The 14375-nt window shown below is 38.9% G+C and overlaps 1 protein-coding gene and 2 pseudogenes across 5 annotated transcripts in view; 2 read left to right on the top strand and 1 right to left on the bottom strand.

Annotated features, from left to right (window-relative positions):
- Window positions 1-343: 343 nt before the first annotated feature.
- Window positions 344-2167, bottom strand: LOC115563858 (E3 ubiquitin-protein ligase NRDP1 pseudogene; annotated as a pseudogene). Its single transcript, XR_016196391.1, has 2 exons — window positions 1994-2167; window positions 344-1925 (listed from the first exon to the last, which is right to left on the bottom strand). The product of XR_016196391.1 is annotated as an E3 ubiquitin-protein ligase NRDP1 pseudogene (transcript).
- A 384-nt stretch (window positions 2168-2551) lies between these two features.
- LOC115563859 (E3 ubiquitin-protein ligase NRDP1 pseudogene) lies at window positions 2552-3887 on the top strand (annotated as a pseudogene).
- A 9474-nt stretch (window positions 3888-13361) lies between these two features.
- DIP-kappa (Dpr-interacting protein kappa) overlaps window positions 13362-14375 on the top strand; it is a 200391-nt gene continuing 199377 nt past the window's right edge. For 3 of the 4 annotated variants that reach the window (XR_016196390.1, XM_089257272.1, XM_089257270.1), the window contains exon 1: window positions 13362-13786. The gene's annotated coding sequence lies outside the window, so the exon portion shown is untranslated. Of the gene's footprint in view, window positions 13815-14375 lie in introns of all 4 variants that reach the window. The other variant, XM_089257271.1, reaches the window with a different exon arrangement.

Raw genomic sequence — 14375 nt, 5'->3', positions numbered from 1 at the left:
AGCGCGATAAGCGCGTGGATACACGCAACCAGGAAAACAAATTTCAAGTCTCTAGCTGTTATATCTTCAGAGATCAACGTGTTCACACATACAGACGGACGGACATACAGACGGACAGGGCTAAATCGACTCAGCTTGTCGCCCTGATCAAGAATATATAAACTTTATGGGGTCTGCCACGCCTCCTTCTGCCTGTTACTTACATAACCTGATTTCCCATTTGCAATGGGTTCAGGGTATAAAGATAAATTCTTTATTAGCTTCACTAAAAATAAATTCTTTAACTTAACTAGAATATAGCAGCCACACAGAATCAATTAAAGTTTGCTCAAATGAAGTTGGATTATTGGACTATTGTCAAAATATTATTAAACATTTCAAAACAGAAAATTAATTGCATAAAATCTAACATATTTTTTTTTTTCTTTTTTTTTTACACAAAGTGTTTTAATGTAAACTGTAGAAAACAGTAGTTCCGTTATTTAATTCTTTATTAACTCTACTTTTTCGTTCTTGTTAATTTTCGTATTTTTGTGTCTCACTTCTAGATTTGATTCCCTCATCGAGGCGATTTTTGAATGCTTCCCATATGTATACCCAACCAGTCGATTTTGTTGTTGGTTTTGCTTGAGCAGACTTGTGTACGGAATTTAGATGACATAATTTTAACACACACAGGCAACATTGTTTAGTTGCATCCCAATCCAAATGGATGCCGAACGCGAAATGTAGGAGATTGCAGCAAATTTGTGATATTTCTATATTGTTGTTTGTTCGTTTTGTGGTTTGCTTTTCATTTGTGTTTGGTTTAGCCTGATCTTTGTCGAAACATTATTTGGACCGATCGAACACGAATAGACAACGTCTGCGAATCGCACTCAGAGGTACTCGCTGTCGGGCATTGATGCCGTATCCGAAGGCACCGGCTCGACGCCATCAACAAATATCATAATCACACCCAGCATCGGGCGGAGATTCTCGGGCATGTGCGCATTGTCGCCGCCCAGAATGACCACGCACGGCTTCCCGGTGATCACAACGGGCAGCAGACGCGTCACAAACTGCGCCAGCCGATGCAGGTTCAGGCGGCGCATCTCGAGCGTGGCCAGGCCCTCGGGCCAGCTGTCCTCGTAGCAGCAGTCCATTAGCACATTGACCAGGTGCATCGGGCAGCCGCTGGAGCGCAGACCCTCGCGCACCATCATGTGCATGGGCGTGTCCGGGGTGGAGACGAGGCTGCCCCAGGTGCGAACCGTGGCCAGCGGCAGGGTGCGACCCCAGCGCATCAGCGAGTAGCGGTCCAGCTGTTCGCCCACATTGCGTATGACCGGGTTGGTGGATCGCAGTGCAGCCACATAATACTGCACCAGCTCCAGCTCGCGTCGATGCTCGCTCAAGCGTCGCTCCTGATGGGCCTGCATGTCCCGTAGCTCGGCTATCTCGTTCACCTGGTCCTGCAGCTGCTCGCGCAGCTCGAACACACAGTTGTGGCGGCTCATCTCGTCCCGCGGCACGCGCATGCCGCAGCCCCTGTTGCACAGGACGACCACCTTGGGGTTGTTCTGGCAGTTGGCCACATGGGCGCGATACTCCTCCAGGGGCATCAGTGCCGTGCAGCCGTTGTCCGCGAAGCAGCACTTGATCTTCAGGCGCGCCAGCATGTTGCGCATGAGGCGCGAGACGGGAACCAAGTGGATGGGCAGCAGATCGGAGCGATCCACTGGACAGATTTGCTTCTCCTGTATCCACTTCTCGATGCAGAAGCGACAGAAGGCGTGCTCACAGGTCGATGACTGCATCGGCTCCTCCAGCACATCGGCGCAGATGGGGCAGAGCAGCTCCTCGTCGACGTGGCCAACAATTAAGCCCTGATCGTAGCCCATAATCGCTTGGTTGGTTGACTTGTTGGTTCTGAATTCTTATCGCTAAACGAAACGACTTGCATTACACGCAGATATGTATAGGTATTATAGATCCAGGCTGGCCCACTTACCCTTATCACGTGTATGCTACCGACAGAAGCCGAAATATTTGATTTTTCATTAATTTTCGAAATTTCGAAATATGAGAGTTGCGTCTCAGCCGGCAGTTGAGTTGATCTGTGCTGAGATTTTAGACAAATTTTTACAAGAATCTCCAATAAATCTGTCGACTCACCACTGACATACATACACATGTGTATGTGTTTGGATCGATTAAAGCATTAGTACTCCCCTGATGAGCACTCGCATGTACGAATTAATCGATGAACCAAATGCAATGCAAAATGTGGTTCCAGTTGATTTTTGATAGTAATATAGTTCGAAATGATATATTTTTACAAACTATATTCGAAATATATTTAAATATTACAATTCTAAAAGCTGCAATAGCCGCAAATTAACATTAATGACAATCGATCAATATATCGATATATAATGTTATCTCAGCACTATCGCTTGCTCCAATAAGAATGAACGATTCGAACGCTGACAATCGAAATGTGCTTTTTTTACCTGGGAACTTGAGGCAGCTCACTCAACAAATTTTCAACACTTTCGACATTTGCAATAAAATCAAAATCAAAATCAAAATCTAAATCTAAATCAAAGTCAAAATTTTTGAGTCTCTACTGTGGCATTACTCTCACATTTCGAGTCGAAATTTCGGAAAAGTCGTATTATTTCTATCTGCAAACATCCAGTGCAAGGTCGAGTGGCAACCACACAATAGCTCGAGGGCTACGAAATAAATACATGTGTGCAACCTGCCCCAGTTTAACATAGTTCCCATTTAGCGTATAGTAATCTTAGTTATAATCAATCATGGGCTACGATCTGGCATTAATTGTTGGCCACGTCGACGAGGAGCTGCTCTGCCCCATCTGCGCCGATGTGCTGGAGGAGCCGATGCAGTCGTCCAGCTGCGAGCACGCCTTCTGTCGCTTTTGCATCGAGAAGTGGATGCAGGAGAAGCAAATCTGTCCAGTGGATCGCTCCGATCTGCTGCCCATCCACTTGGTTCCCGTCTCGCGCCTCATGCGCAACATGCTGGCGCGCCTGAAGATCAAGTGCTGCTTCGCGGACAACGGCTGCACGGCACTGATGCCCCTGGAGGAGTATCGCGCCCATGTGGCCAACTGCCAGAACAACCCCAAGGTCGTGGTCGTCTGCAACAAGGGCTGCGGCATGCGGGTGCCCAAGGACGAGCTGAGCCGGCACAATTGCGTGTTCGAGCTGCGCCAGCAGCTGCAGGACCACATCAATGCGATTCCCGAGCTACGCGACATGCAGGCCCATCAAGAGCGGCGGCTGGGCGAGCATCGGCGCGAGCTGGAGCTGCTGCAGTATTACATAGCGACACTGAGAGCCACAAATCCAGTAATTCGCACGGTGGGCGACCAGCTGGATCGGTACGCCCTGATGCGCTGGGGTCGCGCCCTGCCGCTGGCCTCGGTTCGCACCTGGGGCAGCCTAATCTCCACCCCGGACATGCCTATGCGACTGATGGTGCGCGAGGGTCTGCGCGCCAGTGGCTGCCCGATGCACCTCATGGAGATCCTGCTCGATTGCTGTCACGAGGACAGCTGGCCCGAGGGACTGACCACGCTCGAGATGCGCCGCTTGAACTTGCATCGGCTGGCGCAGTTTGTGACGCGTCTGCTGCCCGTTGTGATCACCGGGAAGCCGTGCGTGGTCATTCTGGGCGGCGACAATGCGCACATGCCCGAGAATCTTCGCCCGATGCTGGGTGTGATTATGATATTTGTTGATGGCGTCGATGAGACGCATCCAGAAGCAACTCCATTGCCAGATAGCGATTACCTCTAAGTGCAAATTTATCAAGTCATGTTCGATCTGTCTAAATTATCTTTGAATTACAAAATTGACATATTGGCGCTAATCTCATCTGATCTGTTCACAATTTTTGTGTTTGAAACTTGTCCCCATACATGTACATATACACATTTTTTAAATTTGTAATCTCTTCATACATATGTCGTCTACGAGCGTCAGTCTCTCTCCTTGAGAGTCGACTCATGTGCTGCCTTCTTCACCAGGTCGTCAGTGCACAGACATCTGGCAACGCTGCCAGAGGCCCGCCCGCTCGCTTTCAGTGTTCTCTAACATTCCACTGAAACGAATTAAGCAGCACTAGCGCTAGCACTGATATAAATATCGATAAGGCATAATTATTCAATATTCTAATTAATAAACGAGCTTATTAAAAATTATTTATTTATTAAAAATTATTATTATTTGTTAAAATGTTTACAGATAGACCAAAACTAAGAAATTAAATATAATAAAAAATAAAATAAATAAATTTTACATAATGTGCATACATATATTAAGTGTTTCAAGAATATTTAAAAAGTATATATTATTTATTTTCAGCTTTTATATTAGACTAGTAAACTATTTAATGAAAATTCTTTTCCTCTCGCTTAGATTGCTTATACGCCCAAATTTCGGTCGGTTAAACATATTAGCCATTAATAATTGTTAATATAATTCTATAACAAATATTTGTATTGCCTCAAGTTGCATGTTGACTTCAATTACGCGACAATTAGCAGAGTTAACGCTGCGTATGCGTAATATTTCATGGAAATTAATTTGAGGCACATCCCGAAGGAGGCGCGCTGCGAAGGGCCCGGCCTCGGCTTGACAGTGCATTGAGGAGAAACTTGTAATGAAAATGTGAAAAGTTGGCGCTTCAGTTAGCGCCAGTTGGCGACACCATTTGCTAAAGTTTCGCAAATTGCACTCGCAATCGGAATAATTTTTATGGCCGTGCAGCAAGTCGAGCGCTCAAGCTCAAGCGAGTTGCAAATTGAAACTGAGACCTTAAAATTGCATGAATAGGACATAATATATATATATGCATATATACAGATTATCATTGAAATCAGCTTGGGTTAAAGTTTACAAATTATGCTTTGATAATTGCGAATTGACTGTGAGCAAATCGAATTAATAATCAGACATCGTATAAATACTTATATATACATATATATATACTAAACTACGAATCTCTGGCATTGGAATAGTTTGCATTCATACAAACTGACGGACGAACAGCACGGCGGATTTTGCTCATATGGCCATTTAGACTCTGTTGTCCATTGAGAACAGCGTACAATAGGCTTGAATAAGAAGAAGAGGTGTCTATACATCGAATTAGTGTTAAATTAAATTGAGTTTTTGTCAACTAATTAAGTTGATTACGCAAAGGCCAACGGTAGCAGCTAACTAGGCGACTAATATAATAATATTTCTTATCAAATCAGATGCTTGCAAGGATGCAAAGACTCTGACGTTTGATGATGTCTCATGTCCACTTGGCCAGCTAGGCAAAAACACAAGGCCAATGTAACAAAAGCCAAAACTTAATTAATATCTACAAGAACACTTGAGACGAGAGAGAGAGAGAGAGAGAGAGAGAGAGAGAGAGAGAGATAGAGAGAGAGAGAGAGATAGAGAGAGAGAGAGAGAGAGAGAGAGAGAGAGAGAGAGAGAGAGAGAGAGAGAGAGAGAGAGAGTGAGAGAGAGAGAGCAGATTGAATGCAGGTGGTTTTCGTTGAGTGTCTGCCAATTGTTGTTGTTGTTATTAGCATTGGTCTGCCTTGTTTGCATATGCCTGCAGCCCTGGAATCTAGAGGCACCCTGAAAACGCATCCCATGTGTCCCATGTGGCATGCTAGCTAGAAATCAATTCGCATTGTTAACCCATGATTGGATATTATTGATTCAATTTGCTGCCACACTGTCGATACATGTTTTATGCATGCCATCGTCTAAGCTCAACCACTCGCACTCTCTCTGTTTGTGAGTGTGTGTTTGTGTATGTGTGTGTGTGTGTGTTGATAATGTCTGAGTGTATTGATAATAGGAAACATGCACGCTTGCTCAACAACACCAGTAGCTAATACAGATAACCGTACCGGCACCGGCACCTCCACACAGGAGAACCCACTCAGTGGGCTCTACTTGACTCTTGGCGTTGTTTAATTTATGCACGAACTGCACCTGACTCGCACGCACTGTGGAGTGAAGCAAACGATTTTTATTAATATAATACTAAAAATTAAAAAGTTTCTTTTTTAGAGAATTTCTGAAATATTTTCTTTGTATTGATTTTTAATATTTTTATACGCTGAACCCATTAAAAATGAGAAAACAATCATCAATTAAATTTTATGTAGCAGGCAGAAGGAGGCGTGGCAAACCGCACAAAGTATATATATTCTTGATTAGGGCGACGAGCTGAGTCGATTTGGCCCTGTCCGTCTGTCTGTCTGCCCATCTGTCCGTATGCTTGAACGCGTCGATCTCAGAAGATCTAAGGTGTAGAGACTTAAACTTTTTTTAGAATGTCCGTATATTTCGCGCAAATATCGATAACACATCCCGATATTTTTATCGATGAAAACTTTATCGAAAATCAGTTAAATACTTACATATATCTCCAAAAACCTTAAATATAGAATCTCCAAGTTTTAAATATATATATTATGATGCATTTTATACACCTTTATATACACTCAGTCACCCTCACCTTTGTAAAAGGTGTATTTCAAATACTAGAGACTTGTACTTTGGCAAATGCATGCATATCTATGTTATAATTATAATCGGAAAGTTTTATGAAGACAGTCGTCGACAAGAAAAGTTATTGAACAGTTAAATTTCCATTAAATAAGCCTACACTGCTGCCAATGCGTGTTTATGCATGCGTACGTATGCCTGTCTATGTGCGTGTGTATGTGTGTGTGCGAGCTATTATTGAAAGTTGCTTGAAGGGTTCAGGGGATCTCTTAGTCGATCAGTCTCGACTAGAGCTTTCTTACTTGTTTTATATAATTTATGTACATTTGTATTATTTTTCTTTTTTAAGCTCTAATTTCGTTTATATGTAGTTTACCGTAAAAAAGTTTCTTTTAACTGAAATACCTACCGTAGTTATTAATAGTATTTTTATTGTTATTAATTTTTGTTTCTTTTTTTTACAAATTTTTGTTTAACAATAAAAAAATTGATATGATTTCCTTACTATAAAATATAATTGTAATTCTAATTAAAAATTAATTGTCTAATTCTTGGAAATACTTGAGCAACGCTGCATAGAGCTGATCGAGTTCAATGGCTGTGGGCGTGGCGTGCAACTGCTGCGCGGTCGTCAATATTGCTAGCAATGGAAATTTGCGATATTATTTGTAGTAGTTGGCAATGCATTTGTGGCATTTGGCTTTGTTGTCGTTGTTGCTGTTGTTGCTGATGTTGTTGTTGCTGTTGTTGTTGTCGTGGACAATGGACAATGGCAACGATAACAATGGCAGCCATACATGTTGCTAATAGTACCATGGGGCACGCCCACATGTCTGCAACATGCCAAGCGCTGCATGCTGTGCCACATGCCGCACGCTTCACGCCGCCTGCCACATGCCACATGCCACATGCCACTTGAGCACATTGTTTTTGCCATCTGAAGTGTTTGACGTTTCCTGTTGCTTCGCCGGCAACCGGCATCAGAGCAGCCCACGCTGTGTGTGCAATTGATTTGCCGAACATATCCACAATTATGGCTGCCTTCATTGATTTGTGCCACTAATCACCGTTGCATAAATCACGTAGCTGCTCACCCAACATCGGATGCTGCAGATGCAAAGCGATGCCAGACAATGGCAGTCGATACCTCAAGTAGCTGGACTGCTTAAATTCTGCTTATGTGCAAGTTCTGAGCCGAATGAAACAGTTGGCAGTGCTTTCCTTTGGAGTGCCTAATAAATAAATAATATGCAAGTTCTTGATTTGAAGCTTTAAATGAGATATATATGATATAGGAGAAACAATCATAGGACTTCTAGACTATTTATTGTTTAACAAGCTCAATTTACTTCACTTTTTCGAGTACGAACGGTTCCATGGCTGATATTCTAATTACTTATATTCAGATCACTGTTCTAATATACTGATCTCTTCTGTATATACAATGCAAGTCTCTAGCTCTTCAGGCTCTGAGATTGACGCGTTCCAACGGACAAAGAGGGAGACAGGGTTATGTCGACCTAACTCGTCGCCCCAATCAATCTGATAGAGCTATGGAAGCAATTGTTTAAGTGGAAATTATATTAGTATGTATATACATATATAAAGAAAATGTTATATAGCTCGATCTTAATTTACTTTTTATATATATTTTCTTCCTCTTTATATTACTGAAAGGTGTTCTATTTCCATTTTAATGAATTGTCTCAATGCAAAGAGGACAAAAAAAAAAAAAAATTGCAATGAAAAGGAATACTTCTCTTCGCAGACAGTCACAAATTAAACGCAAATCGTTTATTTGCTGTGCCAAACCAATTGACATATTTTATTGTGCATGTGTGTGTGTGGCCTAAATGGGTTTAACGGTGTTCTTAACCCGATTTATGTACCTGTTCAGCTGAGCAGCTGCTCGAGGCGACGCTTCGGCCCAGCACAGAGAAGTAATAAAAACTTAATGGCAAATATTAAGTACACATTAAACTGATTTATTTGAGTGGGGGTTATGTCCGCACAGAGCGCTGCACAGATTTATTTTTATACGAGTTTGAAGAGAGTTTTTCTGCCCATCCCAAGAAAAAAGTATGACATATAAAACATTCGATGTGTGTGTAGAAGAAAGAGAGAAAGAGGCAGAGCAGCTGAGACAGAGATGAGTGCAGATGATTTAGTACTAAAGATCGAAATGAAACATTGTTATAGAAAATATAACCATATAAAAAATAAAAAAAATCGTATTTTTTTTTAAATGTTTATACATATATCTAAATTTTCTTCTTTTATTATTTATTTATTACTCAATTACTTAATATGAAAAAACAATAAATTCTAAAATAAATAAGTATTTGCCTCCTCCTAAATATTTATTATTCATTATTTGTTTTTTGTAATTATCTAAATTATTATTATTTTTTTTTAACATTTTCTAATTTCTTCAATTAAAAAAATATAATATTTGGTATAGTTATTCAATATGAAATTTTTATTTTATTACTTAGTAATGTATATATATAAAAATATATACATATAAATATAATTTTTCAGAATTTGTTTGCAAAATAATCATCTTAAAAATATAATTGATAAAATCAAAATTATATAAATATTATTCTGAAACAATATTTTAAATTTTTCATTATTGTTATTCAAAATTAGAAAACAAAATATTCTAGTTTAATTTATCTTTGAAACTCCATTAACTGCAAATCAAGTGATAAATTCTTGATGGCAGCCTCTTAAATTTGTCATTTGGCCAACCATTTTCTAGAGCTCGTACCTTGACTGCATTTCGGGCTAAAATCAATTTGTGTTGAGGTAAAAACAAGTTAAGAGCTGCAGAGCTTTGCATAAAAGGACACTAAGGCAAATGTAACAAAAGTCTGTCCAAAACAGCCAGAGAGTTTCTAGGCATTATAGAGAGAGAGAGAGAGAGAGAGAGACAGCGAGAGTGTGTATGAAAGAGAGAGAGAGAGAGAGAGAGACATTGCCTGTGTGTCTGTTGCAGCTGTGTTAAGTACATGGCCGGCTTTTGGTAGCTGTTCGGGCCTTATAAATGAGTTCAGTTATATTGTTGTCTCACTTTTTGTTTGTTTTTGCTAAGCAGCTTGGCTTAAACTTTATTCTTTTTTTCTATTTTTTTTATTTTCATTTTTTTTTTTATTTTCATTTTTATTTTGTATTTGCTGAGCTCTTGAATTTTGGCAGCAATTTGCGCTTTTAATGCAATCAGCTTTGTTTTGTGTTTGTGTGTGTAGCTGCTAATGCGCTTGCAGCAATAGACACACACACACACAAGTGCCACGCCCACATGCCCAGAAATCAATTGACACTTGGCACTTGGGCGCTATTATGCAGCAGCAGAGGCAGAGGCAGAAGCAGTAGAAAAAGCCAATCCTCAATTTCCCATTCCGTCTGCTTAAAAGTTTTTTATGCGCTTGCAATTTACGCCAATTGTGGATAACAAAAATGGACAAGAAGAGGTAGAAGCATTGGCTACGAAAATAAGGCCAAAAGCAGACGCATACAACGGCGAAGAAGGAGTGCAAGGAGAGGAGGAAGGGGGCAAGTGCAACTTTCATTTAATGCCCGCACTTTCGGGTGTCGTTTCTTACAGCTAAATGACAATCCGCACAGCGAGCTCTTAAGACATCAGGGCGAAGGAGGAGAAGGGGCGGCAGAAGGCGACAATGGCATAAGCAGGAGACGGGGCTACACAGCTCTGCAGCCAAAGCGGATTTGCTAGCGAATGCTCTGCTGCATTTCGTTTCGATCTAGCGAATTGGCTCACACAAATAACACGATTGACAGCTCCAGGCGTTGGCTATTGCATCTCAGCTTAAATGCAAACAGAAACAGACACCTGCTTATCCAATTATTGAAGTCTCTATATATCTATATAGATATATAGGTATATAGATGAACAATAAGGTGAAAAGAATCCGCAGAAAAAAAGATTTTCAATTAAGGTATTTTTGCATAAAATATTTAGTTAAAATTAAGTACTTGAGCTCATTTGCTGTTTATGCATCTAGTTATATACGTAGAAAAACCTGGATTTTTCGGAAAATAACTATCCCATTCTAGCTTTAAAGTTTTATTATTTAAATTTTTAAGATACAATAAATTTTTAAATTTATTTTTGTTTTAACTGTCTTTATGTCTTTTTAAATGTTAAAACAAATAATAGAAAATGATTAGTTTTAGTATATTTTTAAAGCTAAAATTTCGGCTCAGAGCGCAAACTAATATTCAGATTTCGACTTGGGGTTACGTTAAAATTAAAAATCATACATAATTTTATTATATTATTCTAATAGCAATATTTATATATTTTCAAGTACCCATTTTAAATCTGAAAATAATATATATATTATGTATTGATCTGCCTATCAACATTTTCAAATACAAGAAATTAAAAAGAAAATATAAGAGCTTTTATTCTATAATAGTAAATACTTTATTTTTGTTGTAATATTAAATATTTTTTTTTTATAAAAATAATATATGTATTTTTTTAAATTTAATATATAAATTATTTTAAATAAATTGAAAATTTATTTCTTAGTATTTTGTACTATATTACTTTCACATTTATTTTTTAATTTTTATTATAAATATTTATCGATTTTTTATAATAATAAATTTTTTATTTATATACACAATATCTTAGCTAGTAGCTTCCATCTATTATCTATCTATCTCTACATTTAACTCTATCCATCAACTTTTACCCAAATAAACATTTCTATTTTTTTTTTGGTATTCCACAAATAGTCAGATTTTGTGCTAAACTTTAAATATCCTTTGTTAATGCGCTTTGATATGGATATGATATAAATGCCCCACATACACACTCACACCCACACGCACACACATGTTCACATAGATAGACCCACACAAGTCTTGAATGTTTATCAACGGGGGTCAGCTTCAGCCAGCTTGAACTTTTGCTTTCGGCTCTCCTGCCTCGTAATCCTCCAGCTGTGACGTTTGTCAACGCTTTCGGTTGCCATCATAATCGTCATCATCAACACGAAACGGCTTTCCGTTGCTGCTGGTGAAAAATGATGGGCCAAGGAACGGGGCCTAAACTGTTGCCGCATGCCGTTCGGCCAAGTAGACAGACGTCCTTGAAGATTTGCAAACATGTTTATGATAAATATGATGTACGATGATTTATATGTATATACATTATATCAGACGTATATATATTTGTATATTCATCGGGTTTTTCTATGTTTATTTCTAAGTTTTCTGTCATTTCAGTAAGTTAATATGTATATACATATGTATATATATATATATATATATATATATATATGTATTTATAGCCATATACTTTTTAAAGTTCCCAGCTTAGCTCTGGTCAGTTCCCAGCTTGCCTTTCGACTTAATATATTTTTTTTTTGTATTCAGTATTATTTTTGTTTCCAGCTATGTTTATCTAAATGATGCCAGGAGCCAACGTTGCGTATGTGGAATAATTTTATTGTGGTTGACCGTTTTGCCACTTGCTGCTGCTGCTGCTCTGCTGCTGCTATTATTGTAGTTGTTGTTGTTGGTTGCTGCTTCTGACATTTACTAAACACAAAGAGCCCGACAACAACAACAAGTTTTGTGTGCTTTTGCAGATAAGCCAATTTATGCAGTTATTTTTTGTAGTTTATTTTTTGTCTAGTCTGCGTGTTAATTTGACTACGTGAAGAGTGGCTTAGCTGTTGAAGGCTGCCGTTGTTAAAAGTGAAACTGAATAGCTGATGTTTGAAGAGGGTTTCAGGTAGTCCAGCAGAACTAGTTGAATGTTCCTGGGAGGTGTGGCAAAAGGCTGGTAAAAGGTTGATATTGAAACGCTCTGTGACTTGCAATTATAAACATTTTCATGGATATTGCAAAAATGAGCTAGCTAATAACATAGGTAGATCAATTGAAAAACAGATAATGCGACCAGTAGAAAGATATATAGATATGAGTGAAATATATATATGTATCCAATATTATTTATTCATATTCGTTAATTCATCTTTATCATTATCATTTCCTCAAGACATATTTATTCCTTGAGAAATTTTGATCGTGTGTTTAAAAATTACAATTTCAATTAAAAATATATATAAATGTGTTATCCTACCCTTATTTATACAAAGAAGTGTATTACTATTATATTTAAAAAAGATAAGTTTGCTCTGAATAAATATAATTCTTTTTACTTATTTTTTTTAAATATATAATTTTTTAATTCAAACGAATTTTAATATTTATTTATTTAAATAATTCTAAGAACTGAAAAGATTTTTTGCTGTTGCGCTTTTCTATTGCCTCATTTAACAATTCTTATTCGATTTCTTCTAGGCACCTTGTGAAGCTTCTTAATTACTCTTCCTTTACCACAACGGGAATTTGAAGACTTTTGCTACTGGAAGCAACAGCCGCGGCAGAGGCCAAAAGGCAACCAATCAACTTTGTCGGTGCCGCGTGCTTAGCGCCCAGTGCGCCTATCAACGCACTAAGCAACTAAACCAAACACTTGACAGCCTCATGGCCACTCGCCTCGAGTCGCTCAGCCACTATTCACGCACACACGCACACACACACACACACACACACACACACACAACTACGCTTAGACAGGAGCACATGCACACGCTCTCACTCGCCTAGATTCATTTCGAGTGAAATGAACACTTCCAGTGCTGCTCTTCGTTTCGTGCTCTTGCTCAAGCCGTTTCGAAGTTCGAAAAGCCGAGTGGGAGCCGAACAGCGAACGAATTGGAGCGAAGCGCTGAGCTCGGCCCAGGCGTTCCACCAATCGAGTCAACGCCATTGGCATTTAGTCGTACATCGGTTGTCCTTCTGTGCGGATGGTTCGGCGTTCAGTATACGCGGGTCTAACCAAAAAAATACTAAACTGTCTAACTGTATAGCCGCGCGAGTTTCGCCGTTATTTTGCGAGTTGTTCACGTGTTTTTATGTGCTTACCATTTACCGCTGGCAAACGATTTGAAACGAAATGTTGTTCGTCGCGTTATTTTTACTGTTGTCGCCATCGTCGTTGTCGTTGTCGTTGTCGTTGCCGTTGTCGTCAGTGTTGTCGTTGTCGTTGTCGTTGTCAATTGCCAGCCACTGGCAGCCCTCTTCACAAAAGTTCTGAACGCATCAAGTGAAAGTTTTGCCCACCGTTAGTTCCCCCATTCTCGCGGGCATAGCAATTGCAGCAGGCGCGTCGTGCCGGCGATACCGTTAATCAACTTCACCAGCAGCGTGTATGTGTGTTTGTGTGCTTAATTTGATGTAATTAGAATGTATTTCTTACACCCTCTCTCTCACTTACCTCTATCTCTGTCTCTCTCTCTCTCTCTCTCGCTTTGTCTCAGTTGATCTGTTAATTGCAAATGGATAAAGTCCCGTTTGTTTGCTGACTGACGATGTTGTTTCATGTTTGTTTTGGTTTGTCTGTAAGACTTTTCTTGGAAAACTGATTTAGATGAATGTGATAAGGATAAGCAGAAATCTATAGAAAAGAGTTTAATTTTTAATGAGAGATAAACAAAAAATTTTAGCTAATTATTTATATATATATATATAATACAATATTATTGCAATATATATATATACATATTTTATTATCTAAATATATGATTTCGAAATACTATGGAATTACTCTATGAAAAAAGGCTTTGCGTTAACAAATGAAGATAGTTCTAAAAATCCTAACGAATCTTAATATGATATCTAATTCGTCTCTGATGACTATTATTGATAATAAACATCATATCAAGTTCGAATTAGCAAAAAACTTATCGATTATAGAATCTACAGGTTAAAAATACTTAGTAACTATAACTAATCTTG

The sequence above is a fragment of the Drosophila navojoa genome, chromosome 3, assembly GCF_054131105.1.
Source record: "Drosophila navojoa isolate 15081-1374.11 chromosome 3, UAZ_NAV_1.0, whole genome shotgun sequence".
NCBI classification, from domain to species: domain Eukaryota; kingdom Metazoa; phylum Arthropoda; class Insecta; order Diptera; family Drosophilidae; genus Drosophila; species Drosophila navojoa.
This window is presented reverse-complemented; position numbering and strand designations above follow the sequence as displayed.